This window comes from Macaca nemestrina, chromosome 12 (assembly GCF_043159975.1).
Source record: "Macaca nemestrina isolate mMacNem1 chromosome 12, mMacNem.hap1, whole genome shotgun sequence".
Taxonomy (NCBI): Eukaryota; Metazoa; Chordata; class Mammalia; order Primates; family Cercopithecidae; genus Macaca; species Macaca nemestrina.
Window position 1 is genome coordinate 80958581 of NC_092136.1, and position 24442 is coordinate 80983022.

General features: G+C 35.5%; 1 protein-coding gene across 15 annotated transcripts in view; it reads right to left on the reverse strand.

The window, feature by feature from the left end:
• The window catches only part of LOC105468948 (teneurin transmembrane protein 4), a 3228145-nt gene that overhangs the window by 3083896 nt on the left and 119807 nt on the right, over positions 1-24442 (reverse strand). For 12 of the 15 annotated variants that reach the window (XM_071075902.1, XM_071075903.1, XM_071075900.1 and 9 more), the window contains exon 1: positions 4398-4648. The exons of 1 other annotated variant lie outside the window; for it this stretch is intronic. The gene's annotated coding sequence lies outside the window, so the exon portion shown is untranslated. Of the gene's footprint in view, positions 1-4397; positions 4649-24442 lie in introns of those variants that run through there. 2 more of the 15 variants (XM_071075906.1, XM_071075904.1) reach the window with 1 other exon arrangement.

The following is a 24442-nucleotide window of genomic DNA, read 5'->3' on the forward strand; positions in this document are numbered from 1 at the left end:
CATCTGCACCCAAGTCTTCTAAACTGGAAAAAAAAATACATCAGAAATAATTGTGTCCTTTATTTGCACAGTACCTTTACACTTACTCTATATATTTAGAGAACTCCAGTTCCCAAAGACCGTTAACATCTGTACTTCCAAAGAGTTGTTTCCAGCCAAGAGACATGTTAATGTCAGTTCTGACTCCCCACACAGAAAGATAGGTATAAGGAAAGAGAATAAGGACAGTAAGACAAGGGCTACTGTAGCCTTGGTAATTGGTTAGCTAGATTAGAGTCTTAAAAATATATAGGAAATGATGCCTATTATCTATATTTTGATTTAGAACAAAGACATACACACATATAATTTTATGTTTTATTTTTTTATTTTTGTATTTTTTTAAGTATGAATATGCAAATACAGTAAACTATGTTTATATTTAAGCTATTCAAAATGCAGTGTTAATACCCAGTGGAAAACAGGTAATTTCATTGCTTTCTTTTTGAAGTGCTTTCTTCATTGAATTATCTTGATACTTTAGTATGTATATAAATGTGTACAAATATTATTAAACACATAGCAACATAACTGTGTTCCTCACAACGTGTACATACAAGAAACAAAAGAGGTGAAAGAGATAGGTCATATCAAATTAGAAAATGAAGCATAGAGTGAAGGGATTTGTGCTTGTAACCTAACAATTGATTTGAAAAAAATATATATACCATTAAAGGACATTTTACTAAAATCAAACACCCCTTCGCAATGTAACAGAAAATTAGCAATGTCCTTCCTTGCTGTTAACTTGAAAGGCTGTTAAGAATATAAGAATTACTCTTTTTCACCACCAGGTGGCTCACTTTCTATACCAATGCCTGATCAGAGATGCCACTGTGGCCCCGAGACTAGAGATAATACAATTCCCACTAGAGGGTGTTGAAAGAAGAAAAGCAATTCTTTCAGAGCAGACCTGAAGTCCTGAACAAGGAAACACCTGAACTACAGCTAAGATTTCCTCAGCAGCCTGGGAGACAGAGCGACATCCTGTCTAAATGAAAAAAAGAAAACTGTCTTACAGAGACTGAATAAATGAGGTGATTTTAGATTAGGGACATTTAAAACCAGATGGAGACTTGTCTAATAACCATTCTGTGTCCAAGTCCAAAATGTTTGACAGACTTCTCAAATGCATTCATAATGTGAGACGGGTATTTGCAGGGGAGGAAGGTACTGAGAGAGAGAGAAAAGAAAGCAACCTTGAAATAAAACAATAAATCACATTATATAATTTTGATTGAGTTTGGAATTAGAATGGAAAAAAAGTAAGGAAAAGGGGAAAAGAAAATAAGCCAGCAAAGTTGAAAAATGTAATATGGAAAGGAAATTCGCTTTTCTAGATTAGCAAGATTGCTCTTAGCAATTATATTTTCTCTAGTAAACTGCATTTTACTAGAGACTGCATTGTACTTTCTTTGTACTACCTTCTAAACTGCATTTTACTAGAGAAAATATAATAGGCCAGTAGCCATAGAAGCTTGTAACATTATCCAATGTATTGCTATAAAAAAACCTTACCATCTGGATCCTAATTCTCCTCAATATTTAAACTGTGCAGCATTTTCTTCTCTTCATCCTAATTTATAGCTATCACTCAACACAGCCCTGAAGGGTGCATGCAATGTGCCATTGTTAGAGCTAGTGTATAATCCAAGGTAATTTGGGGAAAATCACCTTAAGAGTATAACTACATGGTTTCCTCAGTATTCGGCACCTGTTTGCATTTCACAAAAGCTTATAGGTTTTCTTCTTCGTTTTTTTTTTCTTTCCTTGCTTTTGCGTTGGTAAGCATTGGTCTGCAACGTCACCATGCATATGTAGAAATGCCTGGGACGGCACCATCAATCCTACCCCACAGATTGGTAAGAACTGAAAGGTATGTGACCTAACAGCACTGAACATTGTTGATAACCCACTTCTTTGGCTTAATCCATAATATTTATTCATTACCTTTATTTTAATAAAATTCTCAAAATACCAATTCACCAAGATGCCCAGGAATGGTTGTCAGATGTAGGAGGAACAAAATTGTGTAAAGACTAAGAAGGCTGGCGACTAGGAGCCAGAACAATGACAGAAGAGTCATCACCTCTGGCTGTAAGGAAAATGAAATTGATTCCCTCTCAGAAAAGACGGCTTTGAATGGTGATCTATAATGTGCATGTAATTGGCTAACTCTTTAACCTACCTCACAAATCTGTTCACCTGGGGAGAAAGGTGAGTGAGGAAGACCAAGAAGGAGAAAGCTCACCCAACAACTTAATTAAATTACATTTCACTTCCACAGCAGGCCTGGTTAAGATTACATCTTTGGATCTTTTAGGTTGCTGGCTGAGTTGGACATCTTTGGCAAAACATAAACAAATAGAGAGTATTCTCTGTATTCTCTCTCTCTCCAAGATTCCACTCTAAGTGCACACCATCCACCCAACATGAAAAAAAGAATTATGTGTCCTCTGTCTCCTTCGCTCCTTCTGATCTCTCCATTTTACTAGGAGCAATATCAGCTGAGCCATCAGCTGCCACAGCACCATGGAGAGAGTAATATAAGCAGGTCTATGGCAAGTTTGACTGTGAATTAAAGTGTGAAGTAACAAAAAGTAAAGTTGTGCTCTCTTTGTGTGTTTGTTGTTGTGTGGCAGACTAGAGAATCTATTTTCTCAAAATACTTTATGAATATTCAATGTAGAAACTACAAATACTATGGAAGCTAAAGGCAATACCAGACAATATACATTAAATATTTGTTAGAGAGTGAAAGTCCCTATTGGATGCTGCAGAGTGATCACTTGCATTAAATATTAATGACAAGTAAAGAAGGTAACTGTTCTTTCTTTGTACTACCTTCTAAAGAGGCAGCAGACAACCTGTGTGTATGGTCTTTTTGCTCAAAGGATAGGTCCCTGGAGTTATCAGAGAAAGTACCTGGATGTTCGAGCTTGAAAATTCCTGACCCCAGGTGATAACTTCTCTTTTAAGCATACATCTAGATCTGCCCGAAAGTTGTGTGTCATGCTTCTCCATCAGAACTGAGGTCATCCCCATCAAAACAGCATGCCACAGCTCAAAGGCACTTCCCAGAAGAGTAATGAAAAGAGACTAATGTTTTTAAAAGTGTACTACACATACAAAGTGATGCTTGTAAAAACAGTCACAAAAACTGTGTCTTCTGATTCTCTGCTTACCACAGACTTCACTCTTGGTGCTATATTCTGCAATAACCCAGAGGCACCATGAGCCTGACTTGTGTTTGGGACTCATCTTCTGAACAGCATTTTCTTTATGATCATTTCAATTCAATTGGATAAATTATGGTTATCAGTCTCTCGTAAAACTTCTTGTGAAATTATGTATATGAAACAATTAAAATGAATATTAAAGGGTGAAGACATTAAGTTGTTGAAATTTTTCTTTATTAACTTTTTTACTCTGAAATTGGCTAAAAAATATGTACAGTCAAGGAATATTCGGGGTGATAATTTATGCAGATTAGTATCACTAAAACAAGTAGACTCAAATCAATAAGCTACAGTTTTCTTTGGAGTTTTATAAATACAGATCTGTTAACTAAGAAACCTCTAAATTCACAACTAGATTCTAGCTCATTTTAGTAGAAGAAATCCTCTCCAGTTAATTATTTCTGTCCATTAATCACTTTACCCACCTCACCACAAGAGTGAGTTATAGCAAACAAATATTTCCCCTCTTCAAATCCACATCATCCATATATGTATAAGAGCTCTAAAAGATGAAAAGACATTTGATTCCTAGCTTTCCTTGACAAATACAGCAATTTGCATGAATATTAAACTTCTGTGATTCAGCAACTTTCACTCCTGTCTATATCACCGAATGTTAAATGCCAAAGAAGAGTTTGAATCCATAGCTCCCACCACTTGGCTTTTATTTTACAAGACTGAGGTATGTTTTTCCCAAGAGAAGAAGAGCATTTAAAGGTCTTTAAATTACACATGCTGAGTTGCATAACAATTGTCAACTAACTGAAAAGGTTAGAAGCGCACGCTTATGCTAAATGTGAAGTTGCCTATGAATCACAAAATGAGGCTGTCTCATTATCTGCAGAATATTTCTAAGGGTTGGGAGAGAGAAGTAGAGTTACCCGTCTGCACTAAAACTTCTTTAATCAGAAGAATCCTGCTAAACTATCAAGCCCTTACTGTTCTGCTTCTTTAGCAAAAAAAAAAAAGAAAAAAAAAAAGACTTTCTCAGTTAAAGTAAACGCTGTGATTGAGAAGGTTTTCCCATGCCTAAAACAAGAAATGGCAAGAGCCTACCTGAAAGTAGATTGTGAGGTAGCTGGCACATTAGGAAAGAAAGCGACTAGGAAGCAGTCTTACCTTCAGTGTGAAGCAACCTCCTCACCAGGCAGGCTGGCTTTTGGAAGAGTATGCCCTCTTGCCAGGGCTGGCGAAGCAGCTGGGAAGAAGTGGGCTGTCTGCCACTAGCTGTGACAGCTGCGTGTTACCAGTCCCTCAGATACTGGACTCTAGCGCTCCTCCAACAAATCAGGCAGTGGCTGCTTGTACCTCAGCAGAGGAAGCTGGGACTGCAGTTGCTAACGCTGCCTCACTTGAGGGGAAAGCACTGGTTGTGTGTGTGTGTGTGTGTGTGTGTGTGTGTGTGTGTGTGTGTCGCGCGTACACTAACTGCCAGCTCTAGGCTGTGCCGATGTGTTCTGCATACTCAAACTGCTCCTGCCAAGAGGAGTCTCCTCCACACAGACCCCAGCCTCCCCGCTGAGGAATCACAGTCCGCTGACCTTGCTGCTGGGGAATCTGGCTGAACGGCTCACTCATCAATAGATTCAACAATCAATCAAATAAAAGAGATTGGATCAGCATCAGATAGGGACAAGTGCTTCCCCCATGAGCATTGAAATTTTTTAAAAAGATATCTCTATTCAACATTTTATATTTAGAATTGATTTTTTCTTCTCTTTAAGCCATGATGTCTTGAACACAAAGTCTAATTGATGAGCCCCTAAGTTAAAACTTTTCAAGTTGTTTTCCCAGGCAGGATGAAATCTTATCTAGAAGCCAATTCAAAACATTTATTCCAGAGACCTGTCAGATGCAGACTTGAACTTATAACAATCAAGTTATGATGAATCAGGCTAATGAACTGCTTCTAAAACCAGGGATTTCATGTCACCATACATAGCAGAAATGTTTGGAACCACAGATAAAATCTATGTTTGAATCCAACCTCAGTTTTCTTTAACATTAATCCAACGAAAATTATGAGGAAATCCCTGTGCTAAGTGCTGTGCTAATAATTATATGAATTTCTTTATAAGACACACTACCATTATTAAGTACATAATCTTGAGCCAGTCATTTAAATTTATTGTTCTTTAACTTTTTCATCAGTAAAATTGTAGGTGTTTCTATGATGAGTCATTTATTTAAAAGTACACATGAAAATGATTTGTAAACTATAAAAGGTTAATTGTACATTACAGATTTTTTTAATTGCCATAAAGAATGTGCAATGCTCTATGAGACATAAATGAAGCTCTTCAGGGTCTATACACTAAATGATATTAGAAAGTTTCATTGCTGAGCTCTCAGTTAATACCTGTGATTTCAAAGTCTAGAGCTGACCCACCTGAAAAGCCAGAAAAGAACTTATGCACCCCCTTACCATGTTTTTTCTCTGAAAAATAAATAAATAAATAAAATAAAAAACAAGAAAAAGGAATCCTGGAAAACTAAGATGAAATTTTCTTCTCTGAAATTAGGGTCGCAATATTATACCAAACTCAAATCCCAGAAACACAATGTAGTGGGAAAGAGCAGAAATGGGAATCAAGACACTTGGTGTCAATCTGAGATCCATCACCACGTCCTTTAACATCGTCTATAATAGTGATGATGGTAATAACCACCACTGCCACCAAAACAAGCACACACTGGAAGCCAACATTTACAGAGTGCTTACTACCAGGCAGGATTGTTTTAGGCATCCTGCATGTATTAACATTTTTACTCCTCACAACAGCATCATGAGGTAGATAATATTATCATCTTCATTTTGCAGATTAGGGTAACAATGCATAGAGGAGGAAAGTTAATGTCTAACAAGCTTGCCATGGCTCTCTTTTATTAATTGAGGGAACTATGGTAACTATTTACATTTTTAAAACTTTTTACCTGGAAACCATTCTAAGCATACAAAAAATTGCAAGAATAATAATAAAAATACCTTCTATGCCCTTTAATCAGATTTGTTTATTAGTAACATTTCCTCCATTTACTTGATCATTTGATATATAGGGTGAAAGTGAGAAACTTGAGCTATTTGAACATAATATGCATATATTATGCCCCTTTACTAATTATTTCAGTGTACATTTCATTAGAATGGAGGTATTACACTACATAACCAAATAGTTTTATAAACATCAGTAAATTTAACAGTGATATAAGTTTAATTTATTGTCCATTTTCCAATTGGTCATTTAAACCAATAATGGGCTTCAGAGCACTTTTTTCTTTAGAAGCGTTTCCAAAATATCGTATGTAGTTGTCATGTATTTTTGGTCTCCTTTAAAATACGAGAATTAAAATTTGTCTTTTACTTTATGACATTTTTGAATGACATCATTGAGAATGCATTTATCTCTTTTTTAATGAGCATTTCTAATTTTCCATTTGTATCATGTTTCTTAATGACTGGATTCAGGTTATGCATTTTCAGACAGAATACTGCAAAATTGTTGTTGTGTTTCTCTCAGACTCTCATATATGAAGGCGTACAAAGTCCATCTATACTCATTGGTTCTGTAAATTCTGATAACATAATCATATGCTTGTTTTTATTTCTACACCATATAAATACTTTTTTTTCTCTTTTAACTATTAAGTGACCTGTAGGAAAACACTTTAAGATCATGCAAATATCTGTACCTATGATTTCAGAGTCTACAGGTGACCCATCTGAAAAGCCAGAGGATAACTTATGCACCCATCTATAATGTCCTATCTCTACAAAAAGCTGAAAATCTAAGATGACATTTCCTTCCCTCAAATCAAAGTCTTCCATTAGCAATATCAGACCAAATTCAAATCGAGAAATACAATGTGGTGGAAAAGGGCAGAAATTGGAATCATAGTTTCCCATTATATTTACAATTAATTGATAATATGATGCTTGCAAAATAATAATTTTCCAACTCAAATTCTCTCCACATCCATAGGACACTACATATTCCATTGTTAAGAAGATCCCTCCATTTTCTGACACTCTCTCCTCTCTTTCTCTTGCTTTCTCTTCTCTCTGGCTTTCTCCCTCTCTGTTTTTTTCTCCTTGATCAGAAAGGATTCATGGATTGCAAATGTTAAAATAATAATCAACGCCCATTCTACACAATCTCTTTCAGAAAAACAGAAGAGGGTAGAACACCCCCAATCTTTTTTGTAAGGTTAGAATTACCCTGACACCAAACCAGATAAAGGAAACACATACACACAAAAATCCCTACAGACTGTTGTCCCACATAAAGATAGACATAAAAATTAGATATATACATATACCATTATATGTTCCCCAGAAATAAAAATGCATTATTGATACATGCAACAGGTTAGATGATTACCAAAAACATAATGATCAATTTGGAGCTTATTCTTGCACATGGTATGAGGAATACATCTAATTAGATATATTGTTCCAAATAACTTTTCAGTTGTCCAAACAATGATTAAAAATGCAATCTTTGCCCAGTGATTTCAAATGGAGATTCATTATATACTGTATTTATAAACATGGTTGGTCTATTTTTGGACTTTCTATTTCATTGCATCAGTCAGTCTGTCTTTCTATTCAAACACCAATACTACACTGTTTTACTGTTTTTCTTATAAATATATTATAATGTGTTTTAATATCTATGAGGTTTAATCATTCCTTATAGCTCTTTCTTTTCAGCATTTCTACAGTAAATTTATGTGTTTATTTTTTCATATAAACTGTAAGATGTTTAGCTCTATAAAATTCTCATTACAATTTTTTTGTTAAGTCACGTTAAATTTATAAGTACACTTAGGAAGACCTAAATCTTTATAATATAAAATCATCGTAACTATGAAGAAGGGATGTCTTTCTCTTTCTCCAAGTCTACATGTGTGATGTTCAGGGGTGTTTTATAGTGTTCTCCATTTAATATAGTTTTTGTTAACTTTATTTATAAGTGTTTTATATTTTTGTTGCTTTGCTTTGGAATTACTTTATCAATTTTACTACCTAATTGGTTCTTATTTGTGAACAGGAATGCTATCCATTTTTGGGTGTTAATATAGTACCCCACTACCTTATTGAAGTCATTTTTGAGATGATTTTTATTATTGATTCCCAAAGCTTTTCCAGGTATACTATCATGCAACCTGTAAATTGAGTTAATTCTATTTATTCTTTCTCAATTTTTATATTTTTAGTTTTTTTATTGCTTGTTTTATTTTTAAATCATGAGTGTTTTTAGGATTTTACATTCTAGCACAAGGCTGGTATTAAGACTCTCTCTCTCTCTTTACATATATATATATATAGAGAGAGAGAGTGCATTATTTATACATATAATATGAATGATTTATTATTTGTTATGCTGAATTATGTTGAAGCCTTTTCCATCAACCATATGGATATCATGTAAATTACAGTGAATTATATTAATAGATTTTCAATATAATAAACAATCATTGCATTCTTGGTATAATTTATAACGCACTATTTTCTCTTTTTTTTTTTTTTTTTTTTTTTTTTTTTTTTTTTTTTTTTTTTTTTTTTTTTGAGACGGAGTCTCGCTCTGTCGCCCAGGCTGGAGTGCAGTGGCGCAATCTCGGCTCACTGCAAGCTCCGCCTCCCGGGTTCACGCCATTCTCCTGCCTCAGCCTCCCGAGTAGCTGGGACTACAGGCGCCCGCCCCTGCGCCCGGCTAATTTTTTCTATTTTTAGTAGAGACGGGGTTTCACCATGGTCTCGATCTCCTGACCTTGTGATCCGCCCACCTCGGCCTCCCAAAGTGCTGGGATTACAGGCGTGAGCCACCACGCCCGGCCCTATTTTCTCATATGGTTTGGATAATTGTCCCTTCCAAATCTCATGTTGAAATGTAATCCCCACTGTTGGAGGTGGGGCCTGGTGTGAGGTGTTTGTCTCATGGGGTGAATCCCTCACGAATGGCTTAGTGCTATCCCCTGGCGATGAGTGAGTTCATGTGAGAGCAAGTTGTTTAAAGGTGCATGGCACTTTTCCTCTACTGCTTACTCCTGCTCTCGCTATGTGATATGCTAGCTCCCTTTTGCATTCTGCTATGATCGTGAGCTTTTTGAGGTCCTTACCAGGAGTCGAACAGATGCTGATGAATGTATGGCATGCAGAACTGTGAACAAAATTATATCATTTTTTAAGATGAATTACAGAGCCTCAAGTATTTCTTCATAGCAATGCAAGAATTGCCTAACACGTTTTTTACCGTGTTCAAATGTGTCTGCTAATAATTTATTTAAGATTTTTAAATTTCTAAGGGACATTCATCTATGTCTTAAGGTTACTGTTATCAGACTTGGGTATCAATGCAATATCTGCATCATAAAAAGAAACTGGAAGTTTCCTCTTATTTTCTGTGCTCTGAGATAATTTATGTAGCATTTGTATTATCTGGGCTTGAAATGTTTTTAAGGTTCTCCTGTGAAAACTACACTGTTTTTTCCTCTGTGGAAACCTAGTGGTTTTTTAAGGAGTAGTTCCTTGATAATTTTATGCGTTTGTCATCTGAATACTGATCTGTTTATGCCTCACCACTACTGCAGTTAATTTAATAAATAGTATTTTTCTAAGAAATAATCTATTTTCTAGGTTTTCAAATGTGTTTTTATGTATGTGTATGTTCACTTATTGTTTTCCAATTCTTCCTTATCAAAAGTTAAGTCTACTTTTGTGTTTCCTACTTTTTCATGATTAGATTTACATCCTGTGTGATCTTAAAGAAATACAATTTTAATTTATTAATTTGATTTATTTTTTTCTATCCTTTGCCTCATCAGTTTTAGTTTTTATCTTCATTTTTTCTTCGGTATACTTCTGTTTGGTTCACTTTTTGTTACTAGTTTTATGAGTTAAAATTTTAACATATTTATTCTTATTTTATTATTGTGCGCATGTAAAATTAGTTCTAATTGCTACTTTAAATAAAGTCCATAAATTTTGATATGTAGCTTTTTCAATATTAATTATAAGAGTTCTTAATGTCTATATTTTAAAAAATTTTTAGATTCAGGAGATACATGCATATGCACATTTATTACAAGGGTATATTGTGTTATGCAGAGGCTTGGGCTTCTGTTCAGCCAGTCACTCAAACAGTGAACATGGTACCCAATAGGCAGTTTTTGGCCCTTGCCTCTCTCCCTCCATCCCCCTGTTTGGAGTCCCCAGTGTCTACTGCACTCATTTTAAAAATATGTTCCTGTGTACTCAATGCTTAGCTCCCACTTATAAGTAAGAATATACGATATTTGGTTTTCTATTTCTGCATTGAGTTTTTTAGGATAATGTCCTCCAACTGCATCCACATTGCTGCAAAAGACATTATTTTATTCCTTGTTATGGCTGAGTTGTATTTCATATTGTACATGTACCACATTTTCTTTATGAAATCTGCCGTTGATGAACACTTAGATTGATTCTATATACTTGTCTTGCAAATAGTGCTACAATAAACTTAGGAGTGTGGTGTTTTTTTGGTAGAATAATTTATTTTCCTTTGGGTCCATACACAGTAATGAGATTGCTGGGTCAAGTGGTAGTTCCATATTTGCTTATTTGAGAAATATTAAAATTGCTTTACACAGGGGCTGAACCAGTTTGAATTCCCACAAGCAGTGTATAAGCATTCCCTTTTCCTCACAACCTACCCAACATCTGTTATTTTTTGACTTTTTAATAATAGCCATTCTGACTCGTGTGAGATGGTATCATTTTGTGGTTTTGATTTGTATTTCTCCAATGATTATCAATGTTGACCACTTTTTCATATGTTTAATGGCAACTTACATGTCTTCTTTTGAGAAGTGTTTTTTCATGTCCTTTGCCCACTTTTTAATGGAGTTGTTTGTTTTTTCTTGTTGAATTAAGTTCCTTATGGATTCTGGATGTTAGTCTTTTGTGAGATGCACTGTTTGCAAATATTTTTCTCCATTCTGTAGGTTGTCTGTTCTCTCTGTTGATAGTTTCTTTTTCTGTGTAGAGTTATTTAATTTGGTCGCACTTGTCAATTTTTGGTTTTGTTGCAATTGCTCTTGAGGTCTTAGTGATAAATTATTTGCCTTTGCTGATGTCCAAAAGAGTATTTTTTTAAGATTTTCTTCTAAGATTTGTATAGTTTTAGGCCTTACATCTTATCTGTAATCCATCTCGAGTTAATTTTTGTATAGGGTGAGAGGTAGGGGTCCAGTTTCATCCTTCTGCTTATGGCTAAGTTTTCCAGCATCATTTATTGAATAGGGTGTTCTATCCCCATTATTTATTTTTGTCAACTTCATCAAAGATTGGTTGGTTGTATGTGCATGGCTTTATTTCTGAATTCTCTATTCTGTTCCATGGTTTATGTGTCTGTTTCTGTGCCAGTATCATGCTGTTTTGGTAATTGTAGCCTTGTAGTATAGTTTGAAGTCAGATAATATGATGCCTCCAGTTGTGTTCTTTTTGTCTAGGATTGCTTTGGCCATTTGGATTTTTTCCATATGAATTGCAGAAAGGTTTCTTCCTAATTCTGTAATGAATAACATCAGTCATTTGATAGGAATATTGGTGAATCTGTAGATTGCTTTGGGTAATGTGGACATTTTAATAATATTGATTCCTCCAACTCGGGAGCATGGAATGGTTTTCCACTTATTTGTCTATGATTTATTTCAGCTGTGTTTTGTAGTTCTTTTTTTTAGAGATCTTTCACCTCTTTGATCACATGCATTATTAGTTATACTATTTCTTTCATGATTATTGTAAATGGGATTACATTCTTGATTTGGTTCTCAGCTTAAACATATGGATGTACAGAAATGCTACTGATTTTTTTCACATTTATTTTGTATCCTGTAACTTTATTGAAAACATTTATCAGGTCTGTGAGTCTTTTTGTGAAGTCTTTAGGGTTTTCTAGGCATAGAATGATCTCATCAGAGAAGAGAGATAATTTGACGTCCTCTTTTCCTATTTAGATGCCACTCATTTCTTTCTATTGCCTCACTGCTCTGGCTAGGACTTCTAGTACTATGTTGAGTAGGAATGGTGAGAGTAGACATTCTTGTCTTGTTTCAGTTTTGTGGGAAATGCTTCAAGGCTTGGCTTATTCAGAATTATGATTTTTGTGTGTTTGCCATAGATGGCTGTTATTGTTTTGACATGCATTCCTTTGATTCCTAGTTTGTTGAGAATTTTAATCATAAAGGAATTTTGAAATTTATTAAATGCTTTTTCTGCATCTGTTAAGGTGATTATTGTTTTGTTACTTTTAATTCCTTTTATGGTGTAAGTCACATTATTGGCATATGTTGAAGCCACCTTGTATCCCAGGAATAAAGCATACTTGATCATTGTGAATTAACTTTTTGATGTGTTTCTGGATTTGATTTGCACGTAGGTTTTTTTTTTTTTTTTTTTTTTTTTTGGCGGGGGTGGGGAGCAGGGTTGAATTTTTGTGTTTATGTTCATCAAGCATATTGGTTGTAGTTTTTAGTTGTTGTATGTTTGCCAGATTTTGGTGTCAGGACCATATTAGTTTTATAGAATAAGTTAGGGAGGAATTCCTCCTCCTCAATATTTTGGAATAATTTCAGTAGCATTACTACCAGCTCTTCTTTATATGTCTGGATTCATTAGTGAATCCATGTAGTACAGGGGTTTTTTTGGTCGATAGGTATTTTATTACTGATTCAATTTCCAGAAATCTTATTGAGTCTCCATTTCTTCCTGATTCAGTCGCAGAAGTTTGTGTGCTTCTAGGAATTTATCCATTTTCTCGAGGTTTTCAAGTTTGTGTGTCTAGAAGAGTTTATATAAATCTCTGAGAGTCTTTTGTATCTTTGTGGGACCTGTTGTAATGTCGTTTTTATTATTTCTGATTGTGCTTATTTAGATCTCCTATTTTTTCTTTGTTAATCTAGCTAGTAGCCTATTGATCTTGTTTATCCTTTTAAACAACAAATTTTTTATTTTATTAATTTTCATATATATTTTGGTACAATTTCATTTTGTTCTGCTGTGATGTTATTATCCCCTTCCTTCTGCTAACTTTGGGATTACTTTGTTCTTGCTTTTCTAGTTACTTTAGATGTGGTGTTAGATTGCTAGTTTGAGATCTGTTTTCTCGATGTAGGCATTTAGTGCAATAAACTTTCTCTTCACACTGCTTTTAGCACATCCTAGAGGTTTTAGTATGTTGCATCTCTATTTTCATTTGTTTCAAGGATTTTTTTTAAATTTCTGCCTTTATTTCATTGTTTACCCCAAAAGTCAGTCATGAACAACTTTAGTTTCCATGTAAATGTGTGGTTTCAAGAGTTCCTCTTGGAATTGATTTCTATTTTCATTTCACTATTTTTATTCCACTATTCCAGTATGCTTGGTATGATTTCAATTTTTTTGAAATTATTGAGATTCACCTTATGACTGAATATGTGATCAATATTAAAGTATGTTCTGTGTGCAGATGAGAATAATATATACTGTGTAGCTTTTGGACAGATTATTATGTAGATGTCTATTAGGTACAATTGTTCAAGCGTCAAATTTAATTTCAGATTATTTTATTAGTTCTCTGCCTTGATAATTTGTCTAATGTCGTCAGTGGTATATTGAAGTGTTCAACTATTAATGTGTGTCTGTTTTTCCCTCGGTATAGAAGTAATTGTTTTAGAAATCTGGGTGTTTCACTGTTCAGTATATATGTATTTAAGATAGTTAAATATTTTTGTTTAATTCAATCACTTATCATTATGGAATGCTCTTCCTTTTTCTTTTTTTTTAACTGTTGCTGGTTTAAAGTATATCTTATATGATACACGAATAGCAACCCCTGCTCTTTGTGTTTTCCACTTGTATGATAGATCTTTCTCTATTTTTTTTTTTACTTATCCCTATGCGTGGCATTACATGTGAGATAGGTCTCTTGAAGACAGCAGAAGGTTAGATTTTTTTAAATCCAATTTGCCACTTCATGTCTTTTAATTAGAGCACATAGGCTATTTTTTGTTAAAGGGTAATATAATATGTTAGGTAATTTTTCATGTCATAGAATACTATATGGTAGTATTTTTTTCATGTCATAGAATACTATATACTACTTTGTAGTCTTGATTGCGTAGTTGCTTTATAGGTCCATGGGCTATGAGCTTAGGTGTGGTTTTATGGTAGCAAGTATTATTCTTTCATTTTCATGTTTAAAACTCCATTAAGCATCTATTGTAGATTCATTCTGATGGTGACAAATTCCCATAGTGACTGCTTGTCTGGGAAAAATTTTATTTCTCCTTCATTTGTGAAGGTTAGTCTGGCAGGATATGAAATTCTTGGAAGGCATTTATTTGATTTTAGAATGCTAACAATAAATCTCCAATTTCTTCTTGCTTGTAAGCTTTCTGCTGAGAAGTCCACTGTTAGTCTGATGAGTTTTCTTTTGTAGGTAACTTTTCCCTTTTCTCTAACTGCCTTTAAGATATTTTGATTCTCAGATACTCTGTGTCTATGTGAATTTCAGATGGTTGTCATGTACAGAATCTTGAAGAAGTTCTCTAGATTTCTTATATCTCCATGTTGACTTCTCTAATAAAAGTGGGGAAATTTTCCTGAATTGTCTTCTCAAATATCTTTTTCAAGTTGCTTACTTTCTCTTCTTTTCATTCAAGAATGTCAATAAATCAGAGACATAATTGCTTTACATAATCTCACATTTCTTAAAGTTTTTTTTCAAATTCATTTTTTTCTTTTTATTTGGTCTGACTTTGTAGATTCAAAAGATTATTCCTCAGGCTTGAAAATTATTTCTTTCTGCTTGGTCTTGTCTGTTGTTAAGGCTTCCAAATATAGTTTGAAATTCCTATAGTAAAATTTTTAATACCAGAAGTTCTCTTGGTTCTTTCTTAATATAGCTATGTTGTCTTTCAAATCCGGAATCATTTTTCTGTTTTCTTTGTGTTTGATTTCAACTTTCTCTTGGATTCCTCTGAGTTTTCTTTTCATCTATTTTGAATTCTATTTCTGTCATTTCAGATATGTCATTCTCTTTAGGATCCATTGCAAGAAAGCTACTGCAATCCTTTGGACGTGATTAAAAAAAAAACTCTAGCTTTCTGTATGTGGGAGTTACTTTGCTGGTTCCTTCTCATCTGAGGGAACTGATCTGTCTTTTTTTTTTTTTTTTTCTTTTTCTTGAATTTGCTATCATTTGGATGGGACTTTTTTCCATGACACTATGACTCTGCAGTACGTTTTGTATAATTGGTTTTATTTCTGGATGTTTTCAGAGGGCCTTTGTTAGATGTAGATCCCTTTGTTGCAGATATACTCACAAGGTGCCTTTCAAAGATGTTACTTGGTGTAGCAATCAATTTTTGTTTGGTGGTGTAATTCCAGCTGCATACCTGTAGATGGCATTATCAGTAAGCGCTGGCAGAAGGTTCTGGCTGTGAGTGCTGGCTGTGGGTGGTGAAGGTGATGGAGAAGCATGAGAAGTGCCCTCCCCAAGTGCTGTTCACTTTTGGCAGGAGTGGAGCTACTGGAGAAGCCCAAGAAGTTGAACCCTTTGGCCCACATGCCCCAGGTGTATTAGTCTGTTCTTGCATTGCTATAAAGAAATACCTGAGACTGGGTAATTTATAAGGAAAAGAGATTTAATTGGCTCATGGTTCTGCAGGCTGCAGAGGCTTATGTTTCTTGGGAGGCCTCAGGGAACTTACAATTATGACAGAAGGCAAAAAGAAAGATGGCACTAATTAAATGGCCTGAACAAGAGGAAGGAAGGGAAGGAAAAGGTGCTACACACTTTTAAACAACCAGATGTCAGGAGAACTCACTCACTATTATGATAAGAGCATGAGGGAAGTCCACCCCCAAGATGTAATCACCTTTCACCAGGCTCCTCCTCCAACATGGGAGATCACAATTCAACATGAGATGTGGGCTGGGACATAAATTCAAATCCTATCATTCTGCCTCTGGCCCCTCCCAAATCTCATCTCTTTCTCACATTGAAAATAGCATCATCCTTTCTCAACAGTCCCCCATCTTAACTCATTTCACCATTAATTTGAAAGTCTACAGTCCAAAGTCTTATCTGAGAAAAGACAAGTCCCTTCTATTATCCTATGAAATAAAAAACAAGTTAGTTACTTCCAAAATACAAAATACAGTAGGGGTACAGACATTGGGTAAATACGCCCTTTCCAAAAGGGAAAAATCTGCCAAAACAAAGGGACTACAGTCCCCATGCAAGTCTGAAACCCAGCAGGGAAGTCATTAAATCTCAAAGCTCCAAAATAATCTCCACTGACTCCATGCCTAACATCCAGGCAACACTGATGCAAAGGGTGGGCTTCCAAGGCTTTGGGAAGTTATACCCCTGTGGCTCTGTAGGGTACAACTCCTGCAGCTGCTTTCATGAGCTGGTGTTGAGTGCCTGTGTGTTTTCCAGGTGCATGGTGCAAGCTAGCAGTGGGTCTACCATTCTGGGATCTGGATGACTGTCGCCCTCTTCTCACAGTGTCACTAGGCAGTGTTCCAGTGGGGATTCTGTGTGGGTGCTCCAACCCCACATTTCCCCTCTGCACTGCACTAGTAGAGGTTCTCTGTGAGGGCTCCACCCCTGCAGCATACTGCTGCTTGAACTGCCAGGCATTTCCATACATCTGAAACCTAGTCAGAGGCTCCCAAGCCCCAATTCTTGTCCTCTGTGCACCTGCAGGCTTAATACCATGTGGAAGCTACCAAGGTTTATGGCTTGTACCCTCTGGAAGAGCAGCCTAAGATATACTGGGGGCCCTTTTAGCTATGGCAGGAGGTGAAATAGCTGAGATGCAGTGAGCAGTTTCCTGAGGTTGTGCAGGGTGGTGGGGACCTAGGCAGCTTCCTGACCAGGAAACTATTCTTCCCTCCTAGGGCTTCAGGTTTGTGATGGTACGGGCTGCTGCAAACATCTCTGAAATCCCATTAAGGCCTTTTCCCCATTTTCTTGACTATTAACACTTTGTTCCCCGCGCCTCCCCCCTCCCCGCTTTGCTTTTACAAATTGCTGCAGCTGACTTGAATTTCTCTCCAGAAAATGGACTTTTTTCTTTTCTACCACATGGCTTGGCTGCAAATTTTCCAAAATTTTATACTCTTCTTCCCTTTTAAATGTAAGTTCCAGTTTCAGATCATCTCTTTGCTCATGCATATGAGATTATGCTGTTAGAAGCAGCCTGGCTACATCTTGAACACTTTGCTGCTTAGGAATTTCTTCTGCTTGATACCCTAAATCAACTCTCTCAAGTTCAAAGATCCACAGATCTCTAGGGCAGGGACAAATGCCTCCAACCTCTTTACAAATGCATAACAAAAGTGACCTTTGCTCCAGCTCTATAAGTTCCTCATCTCCATCTGACACCTCCTCAACCTGGACTTCATTTTCCATATCACTATCAACATTTTGGTCACAACAATTTAACAAGTTTCTAGAAAGTTCCAAACTTTCCTTCATCTTTCTTTTTCTGAGCCCTTCACACTCTTCCACCCTCTGCCCATTATCCAGTTCTAAAGTTGCTTCCACATTTCCAGGTATCTTTATAGCAATATTTCATTCTCCTGGAACCAATTTTCTGTATTAGTCTATTCTTGCACTGCTATAAAGAAATACCTGAGACTGGGTAATTTATAAAGAAAAGAGGTTTAATTAGCATATGGTTCTGCAGGCTGTACAGGGTTCTGCTTTTGGGGAGGCCTCAGGAAACTTACGATCATGGCAAAAGGCACAGGGGAATCTGGCATGTACTACATGAGCAGGAGGAAGAAAGAAAAAGAGGAAATATTACACACTTCTTAAAAACCAGGTCTCATTAGAACTTAATAACAGCATAGGGGAAGTCCACTCCCATGATCCAGTCACCTCCCACCAGGTCCCTCAACATTGGAGATTACAACTTGACATAAGATTTGGGCAGAGGCACAAATCCAAACCGTATCACCATGCCCCATCTGTGCATTGTGGAGGTGGGCAGGGGAGCAAGAGCTGAGCCCTCTCCATGTCCATTTCTGGGCTTTGGTGTTGCCCTGTTCAGTGGCTGGCATTGTGCTCATGTTTCCTTTTATCTAAAGAAGGCTGTGTAAGGCTGTGCTCCACCCCTTAGGGGTAGCCCACACTAAGGGTTAGATCTAACAAGGATTGGGATCTGCCTCCCTCCCTCTTCTCAGAGCTAGTGGAGCACGGTCCCCAAACTGACCAAGGGAGCAGGCTGATGCACTGAGTATTGACACATGCAGACCAGTTCCAGGTTGCAAAACTGTCCCTAGTTGAAAGTCATACTGCTCACGTGAAACCTCAACTTCAGCAACACTACAATCCTATTGGAGGAGACAGCCTATTCCTAACACCTGCTGTCAGGGTGCTCTCCACATTGACTACTCAATTCTGGCTGTGGGGACCCTTCCTCTGCCCCAGAACAAGTGCTCCTCTGCCCCAGAACAAGTGCTCCAATCTCTGGTCTAATACTTAAATGTCTACAGAGGCTGCCATTGCCCAGTCACCAAACAATGACTGATTTAGTGTGAGCCCAGATTAAAAATGGTGTCCTCTCAGTCCCAGTTCTGAGAAAATGCCTGCAGCTTTCCCCATTGTCTTTTTTTCTTTCCGTCTTTCGGTCTCTCTTCAAGCTAGCTCCTGTGCTTCCAAGACTGTAACAGGATGCTCTCGCTTTGCCTGGACTGCAAGGATGACTAGTGTAAAGGAGAGACACAGAGGAAGACTGGATGCCTTTCTCATGTGCTGGGGGCTCCATTCACTTTATCAACTGCACTGTCACGGGGCTGCTTATCCACCTTCTTTCTCCTAGGGTCTTAGGTGTCCTTCACTATTCCAGTGAATTCCTATCTTCCTTCTTGAACTAAAGCTCACAGAGTTTATCTTGCTATTTTTCTATTTCCAAGTGACTGAAGCACACTGAAAGCCTCTAATCCTTTATCTTGTCAGGAAAGAAAACAAACTTCAATTTCTGTTTTGATTTTCCTTTTCTATTCAAAATTTGTTTTGAAAATGTTTTCAAAGTCCAGTAGTTTCGTTTTTAAGACAGGTAAACCTATATAAATTTGCAATTGACTCATCATAAACATTGAAGTGTAAAATTTGAAATATGTTGACATCATAAGTGGAAACTATTACTGCAATCAAGAAATGAAATATACCTTTGATCACCCCTGCAATGTTTTCTTGTGCCTTTTTGCATTCCTTGCATCCTGCTTTTGCATATCCAGGGCTTCTTGCAGCATCAGGCAACCAAAAATCTGCTTTTTGTCACTATAGATGAGTTTACATTTTCCAAAATATTATATAAATTAAATCATACTGTATGTATGTGCTTTTTCTGACTTCTTTCACTCACAAAAATGATATTGAGACTTAAGCACATTGTTGTGTTTATCAACAACTCATTTTTTTATTGCTGAGTGGTATTCTATTATGTGAATATATTGTAAATTACTTTTCTATTCACTTATTGATGAACATTTGGATTATTCTGGTTCTCACTTAGCCATTCTATTTACAACTGCACTGAGGGCTAAAGGAAACCGAAAAGGAAATGAAAAGTGTTAAGATGAGAATGGATGTGTTAAAAACAGTTCCTGGTCAAGGACATAATGGTTTATAGAGAAAATCCTAAGGGATAACCACAGAAATTTCTAAATTAATAAGCGATTAGCAAAGTTTCAGGATGAAATTTACTTTTAAAATGTCGATTTTAGTTATATATACTAGAAATGGTTGGAAATTTTATTTTTAAATTCCATGTAAGATAGCTTCAGAATGTAAAATGTGCGGTGAAATAAATTTCACAAATGTTGGTCAAAACCACCACAATGAAAACCACAAAATGCTGTTAAGTTAGACCTAAGTAAAAGGGAAATATAAGGTGATCATGGATTGGGAAGCTAAATATCTATAATGTGAAATTATCCCCTAGTTAGCCTATAGATTTTATATAATCTCAATAGTAATCACTACTGAGTTTTTAATCGGAATTGAAAAGCTAACTCTGAAACTTGTAAAAAAGAATGATGAAGTTGAAGTTCACACGCTACTTGACTTCAGCCCTATGCAGCTATAGTACATTGATTTTTAGAAGGCTACAGTAATCATAAAGCTACAGTATTATACTTTAAAGTATATGTAAAGATAGTTTTATATTTGCATAGCAATTGAAAAATAGGAAAAATTGAATCCATATATAGACCCACATTTATAATTTCCACAAAGCCACCAATGTATTCAATATTGATTCAATAATTGATGCTGGAACAATTGGTTATTGGCATTTAAAAGCGGACTTCCACACGTTTCTCGCATTTTTACAAAATAGATTAAAGGTGGATCACACACGTAAATGGAAAAGCTAGAATTGTAAAATTTTAGTAAGAAACAGAGGAGAATATCTTCAAGACCCAGAGATAAACAAAGATGTCCTAAGTGGAACCCAGAAAGCAATAACAACAGAAAGCAAATGGTAATCTGTTTGATGTAAGCCCAGATATATTTCTTAAGATAGAATCTCACAAGTGGAACTTGGGTCTGAACATGATGCATATTTTAAAGAAGTCTTTTATTTTAGACCATGGAAACTCTCCCCATAAATACTCATGAGGTTTGGAACTTGGACATTTCCCTTTACGTATTTGCCTCATGAGTGCCCCATGACTGTGACATAAGGGATTTGGAGAAGCAGTTAATAAATTTGATCTTTGGCCAGAAAGATGGTGAGCATGACAACAGTGAATGGTGAAAGTGATTACAAATACCAAATTCATCATCAAAATATATTGATCAGCTTATGTGAAATAATGAAATGGCACAAAATGGAAATGAGCTCCTTGCAGCATAAAAAGGATTCAGCTAGTGAAATGCAAGATATTCTTCTCTTCTAACATCAAATCAGTATTATGTTTGAAAGAAAATGTCACACACACACACACTCAAACACACAAATAGACACATTTAGAAAACACTACAATAAAACATAAACATTATAAGTTGCCGTAAGAAAAATCACTATAATTAATTTTTTTTCTACCTCTTTCTCTTACACACACACACACACACACACACACACACACACATTTACTCCCACAAAATTGGAACTTTTCAGTTCATACATCTTTGTAACCAGCGTTTGGTACATAATTTATTATGAGTGTTTTTTCCATGGCATTAACTACTAATGCACAGAATTTTTATTAGTAGTATTGTATTCCATTTTATGGATGTATCATAGTTTATTTAACCAATCTTCTACTTTTATATAGTCAGGCCATTACCAATTTATTCTTTAATATAAATAACCCTGCAGTGAAAATCTTCACATGTGAATCATTATCCTCATCCTATTATTTCTTAAGATGTATTTGTGAAACTTGAATTACTGGGTCAAAGAATATGAACATATTTAGATTCCACATATCTGCTGGAGCTATAACTGTTTTTCACTGAGATTATATTACATCTTAGCAGTATTTACTACCACTTTCGATTCTCTTCTAACACAGCTGACTCTGGAAGGCCTGAATAAGATAGCAAAAACATTAGGTATGTGGAAAAACCTTTGTCTCTTTCTATAGTAACAGTGAAGAATACAAATTTAAAAATGGGAATTGCAAGCACAGATATTAGCATATTTTATTCTACATAAAGTATTTTTATTTCCTGTGCAAAAGCAGTAGGCAAAGACTCACTGGAAATAATAAAATAACAACAGAATTCTTACATGAAGAATGAGATTTTAAAATTTTAAAGAAATTTTTTTTAACTCACAGATATGTTGTAGAGTAAGAGCTCCTGCATGATAACAAAGAGGTTATTTTTTCCAGCAAGGTTTTCAAGCTCTCCTCCTGACCTTTTAATATAAATATTTATGCTAAGTTTCTAGCCTAATAAAAAATTGAATTGTATAAATTATAATTCTACTACTGATATGCCAATTATACAATGTTTTCTTTATCTTACAGTGGCGTCTATAGCAGACATGGTTAATTCTGCCCCCCAGCTATTTTCCCCATGGTCCATTGTTCATAATGGGAACAAGTGAGTAACCATCACTCTAAATGACTAGCCTGAGCCAATAATAATGTTCGTATTCACTTTTTTAGTGATTTGTTTAGAGCTTGGCATTAGATATAATAATGTCATCACTATGCAAAGAGATGGCTTTTTCATGTACAAAGGAAAAGACAATTTAGAGAGAAAAATTATGACAAGCAGGCTTGTGTATTTAGAATACTAAATTGGTGGATGAATTTACTGATGTAAGGGACAGTATATAGAAGCCTACTCTGCAATGTTAAAATAAGTTTGAATTGTCATTCTTCTAAAAATATTTAATGAGCATCTTTCATTTGCCAGGATTATTTCTTTTGAGTGTGTAGAGGAAGGGCAGGGCGTAAAAATAAAACTATAAGTATACAACAAAATTGTATATAGTATTATGTGTTATGAAGCTACTATGATAGGGTAATACAGGGAATATTGACAATAGAATGGGAGTTTTCATGCTTTAGAATGAATGACCAAATTGAGTGTCTGTACGGGTAGTTGAGCAGAGGCTTTACCATTTAAAGAACCTAGCCATGAATAGCTATGAAGGGTGGAAACTCAAGGAAAAAAAGAATTGAAAGCTCAAAGTCTTGGGGACATAAAAGAGTTCTGATGCTGGAATGAAGAGAACAACTGTTACATGCAGAGTCTGTTTCATGCAGGGATTTAGACTTCATGGTGAAAAGTTAAGATTTAATTATAAGTGAAGTAAGAAACAATCAGGGAATTTAAACAAGGGAGTGATAATGGTCTGATGAGTATTTTTAAACTATTCCTCTGTTTGCTAAGTGGAGATTACATTGCAGAGTGGGAAGGATATCTGAGATACCAAGGTGGAGCATTACTACAGTTGTCCACGTTAGATATTATGGTGTCAGTCTAGGGTAGAAAGTGAATAAATAGAAAAACTAAAGTTACATTATGAAGGGCAAGTGGCAGAATTTACTCATGTTCTGAGTATAGGGTGAAGTAAAGGGAAAAATAACTGTTTTTGTTTTTTTTTTTAAGCTGACTAACTGTGTGAGTTGTGGTACCATATATTGAAATGTAAGAGAATAGAAAAAAAAAACTGTTAAGAGTTGTTGGTAAATCACTAATTCTTTGTTGGGCATGCTAAATTTGAGAGACACGCCCTTTTCAGTTTCTGGTGGCTGCTGTGAGGACATAAAAAGGGATAAAAGAAACTGGCATAGACCAGGTTAGAGTTGATGAAATCCTACAGAAGAGTCATAGTAAATGATAGAAATATAGTACAGTCATATGCTGATGTTTAAAGCAATTAGGGTTGGGAGCTACTGAATTATGCTTTAAATCTAATAACCATATTCATAGCAATCTATTTGAACACATATCCTGATGTCATGTTGTTTCAATGTTGCAAACAACTACTCATTCCCTGCAATCTATACAATTATCCTTGCTCAATTCAAAGTCTTACCCATTTCGACATTTCTGTTCTCTTTCTAGGCTTTTCTGTGTCTCAGATCCCTAGTGTTGCCTATCAGTTTCAGTTCCACTGAACTTTTATCAATAGAATTGTTGCTGCACCTTTGTATAAAACCAGTCAATCATGCATGCAAGAATTTAATTATTGATTCTCAATTCTTTTCCGTTGATCTATGTGTCAATTTTGTCAATACCATGCTGTCTTGATAAGTGTAGATTTGTAGTAAGTTTTGAAATTCTGAAGTATGAGTCTTTCATATTTTATTTTCTCTTTCAAGATTGCCTACTCTGGGTCCCTTATATTTCCATGTGATTTTAGGACCATATTGTGAATTTTTGCCAAAATAAAACAACCAAACAAAAATAGAGCTGCTATTTAAAAGGGATTGCATAGATTATAGATCAATTTAGGGAATATTTACAAAGTATTGAAATCTTAACAATATTAAGTCTTTCACCATGAATATGATGTTTCTTTCTATTTATTTAGAACTTTTTGTATGTCTTTCGATAGTATTTATAGATGTCAGAGTAAAATGTTTTGCACATCTATTGTCAAATTTGTATGTATTTATAACATTTGGATAGTGGATATTTCCTTCTTTAATTGCT